At 42.7% G+C, this 12,941-nt stretch overlaps 1 long non-coding RNA gene across 5 annotated transcripts in view; it reads left to right on the top strand.

Moving 5' to 3' along the window:
- Positions 1-12,110, top strand: part of LOC135113748 (uncharacterized) — a 55,844-nt gene extending 43,734 nt beyond the window's left edge. For 3 of the 5 annotated variants that reach the window (XR_010274975.1, XR_010274977.1, XR_010274974.1), the window contains 3 exons: positions 1,286-1,479; positions 10,665-10,828; positions 11,464-12,110. This is a non-coding gene — a long non-coding RNA (uncharacterized LOC135113748). The remainder of the gene's footprint in view (positions 1-1,285; positions 1,480-10,664; positions 10,829-11,463) is intronic. The other 2 variants (XR_010274976.1, XR_010274973.1) reach the window with 2 other exon arrangements.
- Positions 12,111-12,941: the final 831 nt, after the last annotated feature.

Genomic DNA, 12,941 nt, shown 5'->3' with positions numbered 1-12,941 from the left:
TTTTCCAATGATCACTTACAACTTGCAATGCACGTTGTTGTACTACATTGTTGTACTACAGTGTGTTAAATAATCATGTAGTCTAGAAGAGATAGAAAACCTAGAAGAGATGGAATTTACCACTGTAATGCTGTAAAATGGCTATGAAAATAGTGGAAGTCAAGGGTTTCGTTCATTCCTCGATGAGTCTTCAAAGGGGCGGGATGAGTGACTCGCCCAGTGCATGTAGCGGAGTGGAGGGCAGGTGGAAACACGGGATTCTCTGAGCGGCAAGGGAGTTTGTATTGCGTTAGACACACCGAGAGGGGGAAGGAGGGGGAGACAGACACTGAGAGGGGGAATGGAGGAGAGAGAGGCAGAGACGGGGGAAGGAGGCGGGTGGGAAAGGGGATTGGGGCACACTGAGAGGGGGACTGGAGGAGGAGGCAGGCATAGCGGGGGTACGGAAGGGCTGTTGGGAGCACACTGAGGAGATGTAAGAGGCAGGGAGGGGGTGGAGGCTAGTGGGAGCTGCAGTAGAAGGCACGAGGAGTCAGAGGAGCGAGGGAGTTTGAGGAGACAAGATACGACTGATTCAAAACCGTAATTATGAGAGGTGAAGTAATAGTCAGAGTGGTACAATTACTATGAACGCTTACAAGCTATTTCGCCTCTAATTATTGCTGCTTTTAAAATGAATCAGATAGCATGTATTCTTCCAACCGCTTCGCTCCTTCGATTCAAAACAATAAATAGGAGAGGTTAAATAAAAGTTGCGTGTTAGTAGTAAGGCCGCGGTTTGTGACTCAGTTGTGTGCGGTAAAAAGTTGCATTTAAAGTATTGCTGGCTCCGTGTGAAGAGCAGGAAGCTGAAGGTAGTTATTGTAATGAAAGAACATAATCAGATAGCTTTTCTTTTGTTCTGACTCATGTTTACGGCGTCAATGAGATGCTCGAGGAAAATACGTTTTTATTAAGGACTGCAGGGAGTATCAGTCCAATACTTACCTGAAACGAGGGTATATTTCAATTCTGAAGAAATCCTTTCTAATCGTATTCTCAAGAAAAGGATAAAGAGAAAATTTAAGTTTAGCAAGAGAGGATTAGATATAAAGGAATTTGAAGATGAAAAAGGAAAGTGATAGTTTTAAAGTTTTGATAAGAACAGAAAGCAAAGAACGCAGACAAGTTTATATAGGAAAATGAAGGAAAGAGGGAGGTAAAGCTAAAGTTTTGATAAGAATAGAAAATACAAAACTAACAGCACGGTTCTCCCCCTCAGGCTCTCTCTCTCCTCGCTTTGCAGAGCCAGCAGAGGAAGCAGCAGGAAGGCAGTGGCGCTTAACACAAATCCTCGCAGCTCGTCGGGAACCTCAGCAGGAGTGACGTAGGAACGACAGGGACAGCTGGGGAGGCATATTAAGGCCTGGAGGTAGAGAGCTCTGGCCAGCGTTGGATGTAATGCGTAAAGGATCGCGAATATTCCACTCTGTAAGGGAGGTGAGACTCGGCGGTAAGAGGAGGAGGAAGAGGAGGAATAAGAGAAGGAATAAGAGGAGCAAGAGCAGCATCAGCCTCAGGATCTGTAGGACTAAGGACCGCATTCTCAAGCGTCTCAGCATCCTATTCAGGCTCCTATTTCTACTTGTAACAGGTTGTGGTGTAAATTAGGGCTCTCAAGGATGCTTTCGTGGTCCTGGTGATAGTTCAAGCATTTGCGTCTCTAATGAAGAAATTGCATGAAAATCTGACTTAATCTGAGGCCCTTAGAAAATTAATTGTCCATGTGGTTCTTAAGAGAGACCCAAGAGAGACGATACCAGCCACGTCTCGTCAACATCTTTGATCTCGCTTAGCCTTCTACCACGCAGCGAGACTCCGTCCTTAGCTAACAACAACCACGCAAATATACATACGATGACTGGGGGAACAAAAATTATAGAAAAAAAAAAATTAAAGGAAAACTAGTAAAACGAGATCTGACCGCAACCAAAGCTCGCCATGAAACCAGGTTGTTAATTACAGACGTGAAGCCGCGAGCGAAACGGTGCGCCTGGCTGAACTCTGACCTGACCCGCCAGCACGAGGGAGTGACCAGCCTCTTAAACACACGAGTGGCTTTGGGCGGAGCGGGACTAATGGCGCGTGTAGAGCGTGTGGGGCCCGCTAACTTGTGTGCCAGGAGTAGGGAGTGTGTGTGCACCCGCCGGCGGAAACTGCTGCCGCTCATCTGCTTCCTCCTCCTCCTCCTCCTCCTCCTCCCTGCAGCTCCCATGGTCTGCTTGCTCGTGTTTCTTGCTCTGTTTTGCTTGCCTGCTGCCTCTCCCCGCTCCCTAAACAAGTTGGACATTATGCATCTCTCTCTTTCATGCTTTGTCCGCAGCTTAGTACACATCAACCTTTCTCTCTCTCTCTCTCTCTCTCTCTCTCTCTCTCTCTCTCTCTCTCTCTCTCTCTCTCTCATCTCATCTTTTTTTTTTTTATCTCCCTTCGTGTTTTCCTGGTTAGTTTCCCTTCCTGTTTATACTGCAGGAGCAAGTACATTAGGCGAGGCCACAAGGTTGATGGTATGGGTTATAGTCACATGTAGCTGAAAGGGAAGGAAAAGTCGAAGCATTTTTCGTTGATTAACCCTTTCATTGTTGCACATTCTTCGGCCGCAGTCCCTTTACAGCTTTTCAGGTATTTGTTTTTGTACTGGAGAATGTTAAGTAACTCTGTATACCCTAGAAAATACATTAATCTTTTATTGTCTACCCTGTCTGTCAAACTGTGATATTCTGAAACGCTTTGACCTCTCACCACCACTATTTTCAAAGGCCACAGATGATTTGCCGTGTTCTCATGAGTATTTATCCTTTTAATAATGTAGAAATCTTGTTAATCAGTCACTAAAACCGTAAAAACAACCTTAAAATCTTTTGTAGTTTCAAGTAATCATTTAGAAGCCTTTTGAAAGTATTTGTAGGATTCTCATGAGTGTTTCTCCTGTGAATAAAGTAGAAATCTTGTTAATCTGTCACTAAAACCGTAAAAACTGCACGAAAGCCTGTTGAGAGTAGTAGACATGCGGTGCAAAAGTGTTTCAGAATATAGTCTTGCATCTTTGTACTCCCTTCAATATTACAGTAAAGGCGGCAATAGCACTAAAAGGGTTAAATATTTAGTGAAAGCGACAGAAAGAAAAGCAGAGAAAGCGAAACGAAATACGCCCGGAGTAAGGAAGACATAAGGTGTAGGAGAGAGTAAGACGCAAACAAATGAAGAGGAACAGGACAGACAGGGAAAAAAAAAATAAGGACCAAAATAAGAAACACGCCATGACAGAATATGCATAGACTAGGAGAGAGAAATGGGAAGACAAAAACAGAGAAGGACAAAAGAGACAAGGACAAGGAAACCAATGAATAAGCTAAGAAAGAATAGGAATGCAAGAAAAGAGATACACAGGTAAACATGGAATAAAATAAACGGAAGGAAAACAAAGACAGAGAAAGAGTGACAGAAGAGAGAAGGGCTAAAACAAGTAAGAAGAGAATGGGACAGGAAGACAAGAAAGAGCTAAAGGTAGACAGAGACGAGGAAAACAAAAGAAAAACAAACGAGGAGAGGAATAGGATAAAACAGAGAGAGAGAGAGAGAGAGAGAGAGAGAGAGAGAGAGAGAGAGAAGTTAAAGTAAAATAAGCAAGAAAACAAGATGATAAAGTGTGTGTGTGTGTGTGTGTGTGTGTGTGTGTGAGGAAGGCAGACGGCGGCAGTGGAGGGGGCGGGGACACAGGTGGTGGTCGTCGCCGTAAGAGGGTCGTGAGCACCACCACCGAGGGCCTAATGATCGCGGCTGCCGGGCAAATTAAATTCCCGATGGCCATTTACTTGCACACTTATAGCAGCTTAAGTCACTCTGAATTACACGCGAGGGAGACACGCTTGTAATGTTACTGTCTTGCGGGGCGGGACGTGAGGAGGAGGAGCAGGAGGAGAAGAAAGAGAAGTAGAGAAATGGAAGGTAGTAAGGATGGGGTATATCAAGGGAATGTCTGTTTGTTTATTAACTAGAGCGTCTGTCTGTCTGTCTGTGCGTGTGCGGCGGAGCGAGGGAGGGAGCATCGCTAATTGGGGACGAGTTGCTGCATGCTGCCGATGTTACTGATGCTGCTGCTGCTCAGTAATGGAAGCGGTAAATAGCAGGTGTTGGCTTGCAGGTGTGAGCCGCTGTGTACTTCCGCTCCTTGCTACTGTTGCTTCTGCTGCTTCTGTTAATTGTTTTGTGTCCTCGCTTACTTGTCACTGGGTCGCGGTAGTAGTGCAGATAGATAGCCAGTATTTAACCCTTTAACTATCCTGCGATATGCAACAGCTCTCGACACTAAAAACAATGAATGAAATTTTTATAAGCGTTTACAAGAAATATTTCAAGGATAGGTTTTGCAATTTCCAGCCAGTATGATGTTTGTGACTGTAGAACAAGAAAAAATGTCTCAGCGGTTAGTGATTAAGGAAAGATGTCAAATAGCAGTGAAAGGGTTAATGTGGACTAATTGTAAAGATCAGTATGAGAAAATAAGGCGCGTCTCAACACTTTAAGATGAAATTCAAATAATTCAAACAACTCCTTTTCTATTAATTGTTTTCTTTCACCATTTGTACGTAAATCGGGGAAGTACCCTTAACAGATTGCCAGTATTTAATGTGAGCTTATGTATACATCGTAGTGATGTTCTTGACACTAAATACTAAAAAAAAAAAAAAAAAAAATCAAACACGTACCTTCTTTATTAATTGTTTCGTCACGATTTACACGACACTATCGCAGATATAGCCCCAATATTCAGTGAGAACTAGTATATAGAATCAGTATAGGAAGATAAGTATTGAATTAATGTTCTTGAGACACTTGGCACTTCGAAGTCTTAAAGCTCAGATAATTGAAACACGCTGATCTTATTATTCTGAGCCACTTAACACTCAGAGAAACAATGAACTGTGTGTCAGGTGCCTCGAATTTGCACGTCTCGGATTCTCAAGTGTTCCGAAACAGTAACTCAACCAATTACATTACACAAACGAGTGACACTTTGAAGTTTGTGTCGCTGTAGGATACTAATTAGGGTGTTTATTATTATCGTTATTATTATTATTATTATTATTATTATTATTATTATTATTATTTGTTGTTACATTAATATGATTTTAGCACTGATTTATAAACACTTGCAGGTAAATTAAATTGACAGAATATACTTAGATGGTCTTGAATTCGTCGCTACTAGATTTGATAGGTCAATTAGTTGCATCTTCTTCTGTTGCTACGACTACACTGCTGTTACTACTACTACTACTACTACTACTACAGCGTTGCTCAGTTATTTAGTACATCGTAAAATTAATTGCTATTTTTTCTTCTATTTCTTTACTATTATTATGAAATTATTATTATTATTATTATTATTATTATTATTATTATTATTATTATTATTATTATTACTTTAAAATTGACATTCCCGCCTCGCCGCTCTCCAAGTTGACTCAAAATTCCGGCCTGGACGAGCAACAGCTGATTCATGTACACTATTGATAGAACAGATCAATGTCATCCCCCCCCCACTCTCTCTCTCTCTCTCTCTCTCTCTCTCTCTCTCTCTCTCTCTCTCTCTCTCTCTCTCTCTCTCTCTCTCTCTCTCTCTCTCTCTCTGCGTCACCTAGCACCAATTCCATTTATCTTCAGTCATTTGTTTTCCTCTTTTTTGTTTGTTTCAGAGGATCACGTCGGTCTGGTTTACGTGGCGCTGCAGAAATATGGATGAATGCCTGGTGGTAAAAGTGTATTTGCAAGCGGTTTAGGATTAGGGTTGTGAAGGATTTAGGTGAAGGAGTTTTCTTTGGTGTAGTTTCAAAGGGGTATTCGTGAGTTGGCCTGAATGAAACATGAACCGTTTCGAGATTAAGTAAGAAGCAAATGGTTTGATTTTTTGAGAGTAAAGGCCGAGAGAGGACAGGAATAGAGATATCAGACAAATAAAAGAACAAGAGAAAGAGCAGATAAAACAACGTATATGTACAGAACATGAGAAAATACAAGTTCGCATAAAAAAAAAAGGTAAAGAACGAGAGAAGGTATAGAAAGAAGAAAGTGGAGATAGATAGAACGTGTAGATAGACAGTGGATAACAAACAACATAGGTAAACGGATTAATTTTGATTATAAATTTGGCGCCGTTACAGTGAGACAACATGGCGCCGATAATACACACACACACACACACACACACACACACACACACACACACACACAGTTTTATTAATATAATGACACAGTTTTATTAATATAATGACACAGGAGAATCAGTCATATATCAGCAAAATACATAATACAAAAGCATTATGTAATACGATATAAATTACATAGCATAAAGTAACAAAATACAAAATAATTAATAATGTCCCAAGAAACAAAACTACAAAACTTCCAGTAGAGAGAGATAAATATAAATTATCTAAGTAAAAATGAGTAAAGGATATTAAGAACACACACACACACACACACACACACACACACACACACGGAAATAATATGCCATTCCCGCGTTGAGCAATAGAGAAGCAGGAACGTTGGACGGTCGCGCAAGTTTTTGAGCGACAGTCTTACAAAAACACATCAACTTTTGGGACAGACGGGGGATGGCAGCTGGGTCTCGGTTTCCTCCTGCTTTCCTCTTGCTTTCAGTTGCTTCTCATTTTTCCGGCGTTTGAAGTTGGTTTGGCTCGAAGGAATGATTTGTTCGCGCCAGACTAAATTTCCTTTGTTAAGCGAGATTGACAGATGAAAGGAGCGGCAGATTGAATGAGATAATGATTATTTTTATTATTTTTTATTTATTTATTTATTTATTTTCTGTTAAGCATCTGAAAGGGATAGGTTTGTATGTGTATATGTATTTGGGTTTTGCCTCTCTCTCTCTCTCTCTCTCTCTCTCTCTCTCTCTCTCTCTCTCTCTCTCTCTCTCTCTCTCTCTCTCTCAATTACGGTCATTTTCCCGCACAAATCTTGCATGTAATACTTTTCTCACATTTATCTTAACCATCCCACGCTCCCTCACTCCTCTTCCACCTTCCCTTCCTCCTCACTCTCACCCACACATTCTTCCCTCACATAAACACCATTTAACAGTCTCAGATCCCCCTTTCGCGCCTCATGACTAACCATTACTCTGAATCCTTTGTCTCGGAGCTTCGTGTGTTGCGGACTCGAATCAAGGTTACGTTAAATCCGGTTTTGTGATACGATGAAATATTCGTGTGTCTTTTTGCCGAGTGCTTTTTGAAGAAGAATGAGTGAGTGTGGTTGTGTGCGTCTCCTTTGTCTAGTTTTGTTGGTGCTTCTCCTTCGCTTTCTCTTTCTTCCCTTCTTTCTTTTGCCTTTACGCTTCTTTCAACTTGTCCTCGTCGTCGTCGTCTTCCCTGTCCTCGTCGTTGTCCTCTCCTCGTTCTCTTTGCTTCGAAACGCGTGTCTATTTGCACACATCCGCGGTAAGAGCTCGTTTTCTTTGTGCTGTTGACTGTTCCCTCAACCCAGAAGGTATTTTAAGGCATGTTTGAAGTCTGTGTAAGAGAAGCAGTCCCTCGGTGCCCTGGCGGAAGCGGGAACATTGCGTACCTCTTATCTTAGGACCCGCAGTTCGTGACTCTCTTGGCTCTCTTAAGCATTTTTTCAAAGACCACAGATAATTATTCGGTCCGCATTTTGTAATATTTTGAATTCTCATAAGGGTTTTCCATATATAGTATTCGGCCCGCATTTGGATTTTCATAGGGGTTTTCCATTTATAAGTATTCGGCCCATATTTGGATTCTCATAGGCGTTTTCCCATAGATAAGTATTCGGCCCGTATTTGGATTCTCATAAGTGTTTTCCTATATATAAATATTCGGCCCGTATTTTGATTCTCATAAGTGTTTTCCCATATATAAGTATTCGGCCCGTATTTGAATTCTCCAAGTGCTTTCCGTATATAAGTATTTAGCCCATATTTTTCTAAAGCTTAGGATTTTCGTAGGGGCTTTCCACAGGTCACACAATTATTCGGCCCGTATTTTCTAACGCATCGGATTTTCATAGGGCTTTCCACTGGTCACACATAATTATTCGGCCCGTATTTTCTAACGTTTTGTAATCCCATGAAGACGATTTTCAAAGCCCGCATAACTGATTCTCACGAGTCCTTTTTTTTCCTACTATTGATGCAGAGTAATTGTCAATCAGAATCGCAAAAACATCACTGAAAACTAACTTCCACATGAGCAAGCTAGATGTATTAAAAAGATAAGAGACCCGAATTGTTTGAAAGGACGGAGCTAAACTTAAAAACTCCGCGCTGCTTACAAGTCATAATCGAGACACGAAGAGATTTGCAATTTTTGTGAACATTTGCCCTCAGCCGCACTAGCCTCCCTTCAGCTGCTAAATGGCCACTATAGGAGGTAAAGATTTGAATTACAGACACTCGGTAAGTAAATAAACCGGCACTTCTTTCCTTCACCTTCCTTTTTTATCCTTCCATCCTTTTCTTACCTCTGGCTTTATTTTTCCTTCTTTCAGTTTTCCCTTTCACCACACTCCTTCATGCTTTCCTCCTTTCCTCTTTACTTACATCAGACTCTTCCAGCCTTCTTTCCTTCCTTTTCCCTCCACTTTCTCGGTTTTCCTCCTCCTCTCTTCACTTCTACCAACTCCTCCAGCCTTCCTTCCTTTTTCCTCTATTTCACTCTCTCTCTCTCTCTCTCTCTCTCTCTCTCTCTCTCTCTCTCTCTCTCTCTCTCTCTCTCTCTCTCTCTCTCCACGCACCACCACCAAACTCCTCCAGCCTTCCCTTTTCTCTCCCCGTCTATACTTCATTCCCCCATCCTGTCTTCCGTTTCACCCTATTCTCATTCTTCTTGCAGCCTCTTTCCACGTCTATTTTACTCCTTCCTTTCCTCCTTCCCCTCCATCTCACTCCTGTATCCCTTTCCTCTACAGTAACTCGCTCCCTTCCACTTCATTCCTTCATCCCTTCTTCAGTCTCCCCCATTCTCTTTCTTTCGTCCCGTTTTCTATAGTCAGCAACGTAGATGGAGTAAAGATGAAGTATGTAGGTCAGGCAGCCTCTCGAAACGGGTGGGTATTGCAAGGGAGCGGTGAGGAGGGCGATTACATAGGAAGACATGGGAGTACACTGGAAGATGATAGAGATGGAGGACATGAAAGAGAAACGTTGCAAGGAAGGGTTGCAAGGGAGGGTGGGAAGGAAGAAAGAAAGACGTGCAGCGGATTCGAGGTGAGAATCAGTTCAGAAATTGGAGTTCGGTAGCTGGGTGACACCTCTCAGATGCCTTCCCTCTTCTGTCTGGCACACACACGTGTGTGTGTGTGTGTGTGTGTGTGTCAGGAGTCCTATTTATTGGAACGACAAATTCCTTGCGATATTATAAAAGGCAGATCAACAGGCAGATTAGTAAATAGACTACGGAATACAAAACAGACAGACAGATAGACATAGACAGACAGACAGTGTTAAATAGACACAGACTGCTAAAGACAGACGGATGAACAGATAAATAATCATTCTTCTCTACACTATGATGGGGAGAAGTCAGAATTAAGGGATAAATAATTTGACAGCGGATGCTGAAAAGTAATTAGATATTTAAATCAACCGATAAATTTGCTTACATAAAGAAAAAACTGTTATTTCATATAATAAATGATCGGTTTGCCTTTCCACGTGTCAAGATACTGACATGAATCGCTTTTTCCTTTTTTCTCTCTATTAAAATGACAACTTGAGACACGTTATTAAAATGACAACTTGAGACACGTTAACTTCATACAAAATTCTTACACATAGTTTGGAAAATTTATTGTCAGTGACTGATGGCGAGGAATATTTTGTCTGCACGCGCGAGCATTCCTGTCATTTTATTCCTGTTTTCTTCAACCCAGCAGCCTCATTCCGCCTCCAGACACTCATGCTTGATAGGGTTGGTATTAGATTTCACCGTCTATATTATCTCTCGCCTCTGAATTGATGCTAATCTACAAATTCCTTCTTAACCTACTATTTTTTTCAAATTACTTTTACTCCTCTCCTAAGTAAACTTAGATGAGATAATTAGACCTTATAGCGATCCTGCCTTTTTTTTTTTTTTTTATTATTCTGCACGTCACGAATAAAATCATGCAGCATTGCCTTGAGTTACCCATAAAAATCTGCTTTCTTTTACATTTCGTATTAAAAGGGGAAACTACAGGAGTTTTCATTACGTGACACTTCCGCTTTCAACTGTGCTCTTGGCCAATGCCCTCCTAGACAACAATTAAATAAATAAATAAATAAATTTTTCTGTCTCCTGAGTGCTACTAGTTGTTTTAAACTGTATGGTAGGGTGCCCTTATTGTAATTTTACTGCAAACTATCAACTTTTATATTAATTCCCCACATCGCCCCCCCACCCCCATGACCTGCAAGATAGGGTGAACTTACTGCAGATTTACCGCTACCACACATCAATCCACTATGCAGTACTTTATTAATTTTCCTCTTCCTAAACCTTATACCATGAGCTATGCAATTAGTTACAGGTAATACATTTAGCAGTTCACCTTACTCCTTCCACAGTATCATCTAGTATATATTTATTTTTCAGGGGTCTTGCTGACTGGAAGGGTTTTTCTCCCTCCCTAAATCCTGCATGAGCTACGCATTTATTAACAAGAAAATAAAATATCACGCTTTGCTGACTGGAAGGCTGGGGGACCATGAGGAACTGTCTCACCACAGCACTCCGGATGTGAAAATGCAACAGCTACAGTAAGCAGACGAAACTGAGTAATCATTCAATAACATCTAGGGAGGGAGATACAAATAGTTCAATAACACATAGGGAGGGAGACAACTTTTATAATCCCTTAACATGAAAGATTGGATGATGTCTCTTGAAAAGCTTCGTTTGTTAATGTAATTACCTACCTTTACAGTCGTAAGTATAAAGTTGTAATAATTATTATTAGCTAAGATGGGTAAATAATATACAGTACTCTAATTACTTTCACCTCTTCTGAAGGGTCAAATACACAACTGAAGGTGAGAGCATGTCATTTTTCTCCCAGATCAATCTTTTAAAGTCCCCCTCCCTTTCACATGTAATAATTATGTACTATTTGCTAAGCTGGGTAATAAATACACAGTACATAATTTATGCTTCCTCACCATCCACAACCTGAATTACTTTTAAGGCCCAAATGCAACTATTGATAATAAGAGCATGTAATTTTTCCCCCAAATCAGTCTTTTAAAACCATTCCTTTCCTCCCCCACCTTTTTCAAGTCATCCTTCCCCCACACCTGACACTCCAAATCCTTGGGTAGCATTAGATTTAAACACATTTTTGTACCTGGTTTTAGTTTATTGGTTACTGAAATAGAGACCTCCATTTTCTTTCTAGAAAGTGCTACACAAGACAAGAAAACTCCAGCACTATGAGAGGCAAAGGAAACAATGAGAGGGGAAGAACAAAGCTGCATGCAAAAGGAGTGAGTGAAAATATTGCTGAAGAAAACACCACCGGATATGTCATGCTAGTATTTCATTAATATTCCAGTGCCTTCTTGACTTGCTTATTTGTGTGGAGACTGTGGTTTGTAAATGTACTGTGTACTCTCAGCCCACATCCTGTGGGTCTGTGGGCTGAGAGAGAGAGAGAGAGAGAGAGAGAGAGAGAGAGAGAGAGAGAGAGAGAGAGAGAGAGAGAGAGAGAGAGAGAGAGAGAGAGAGAGAGAGAGAGAGAGAGAGAGAGAGAGAGAGAGAGAGGTGGGGGGCATGGGGGTACCAACCCACAAGAAGAACTCAAAGTCTGAGCCCAGCAACTACAGACCCATCTCGCTGCTCTCCATGGTGGGCAAGTTGCTGGAGCAGGTAGTGGCAGGTGTCATCTGTCATCACCTGAGTGAGCACCGCCTCCTCTCAGACAGGCAGTTCGGCTTCCGGCCTGGCCGCTCAACAGCTGACTTCCTCACCCTCCTCTCCCAAGGCTGGTAGGATGCCCTGGACGAAGAAGGCCTGGATACTCTTGTGGTGGCCCTGGACACTGCTGGGGCCTTTGATAGGGTCTGGCACGCGGGGCTTGTAAAAAGCTTTGCGCCAAGGGTATCCAGGGCAACCTCCTTGCACTGCTCGAGGACTACCTCCAGGAGAGAACCCTCCGGGTAGTCATCAATGGACAGGCATCCCAGCCGTTACCTATACAGGCCTCAGTTCCACAGGGTTCAGTGTTGGGCCCGATCCTGTGGAACATATACCTCGATGACCTCCTGCGGCAAATACTGACTCGGCTTGCATCCACCGACGACTGCAGTCTCTCCCGCTCATACTGTCGCTCCGACAGTCAGCGAGCCATCAGAGAGCTGAACAGGCAGCTCAGGCTGGTGATGGAGAGGGGAGAGGCGTGGCAAGTCAGCTTTGCTCCAGAAAAGACGCAGGCCATGGTCAACTCACGGTCCCCAGCTGCCTTCCCCACCATCTCAGGCTGTCTGAGTTTTGGAGGCTAGACACTTCCCCTCCAGGAACACGTCAAGTTGCTGGGAGTGACAGTGGACTGTGGCCTGCGCTTTAACCACCATGTTGCTGCTGTTGCCCACCAGGCCTCCCAGCGGATCTCTGCACTGCGTCAAATGTTGGGAAACCTCAACTCCCTGGACATCCTCACACTGTACAAGGCTCAGATACAGCCTTGTATGGAGTACAGTGCCTTGTCCTCAATGTCGAGTATCCCCACCCACTTGAAGAGACTGGATGCTGTGCAACGACGTGCCCTGCGCTGGGTGGGGATGGACGGACAGCAGCAGCAGCAGCAGACTGGAGTCACATCGCTGGAGCATCAGTGGGACATGTCAGCGCTGGTGGTCCAGCAGAAGGCCCAGGTTC

This window comes from Scylla paramamosain, chromosome 26 (genome assembly GCF_035594125.1).
Source record: "Scylla paramamosain isolate STU-SP2022 chromosome 26, ASM3559412v1, whole genome shotgun sequence".
NCBI lineage: Eukaryota > Metazoa > Arthropoda > Malacostraca > Decapoda > Portunidae > Scylla > Scylla paramamosain.
The sequence above is the reverse complement of the archived record's forward strand: the minus strand, read 5'-3'. Positions and strand labels throughout refer to the sequence as shown.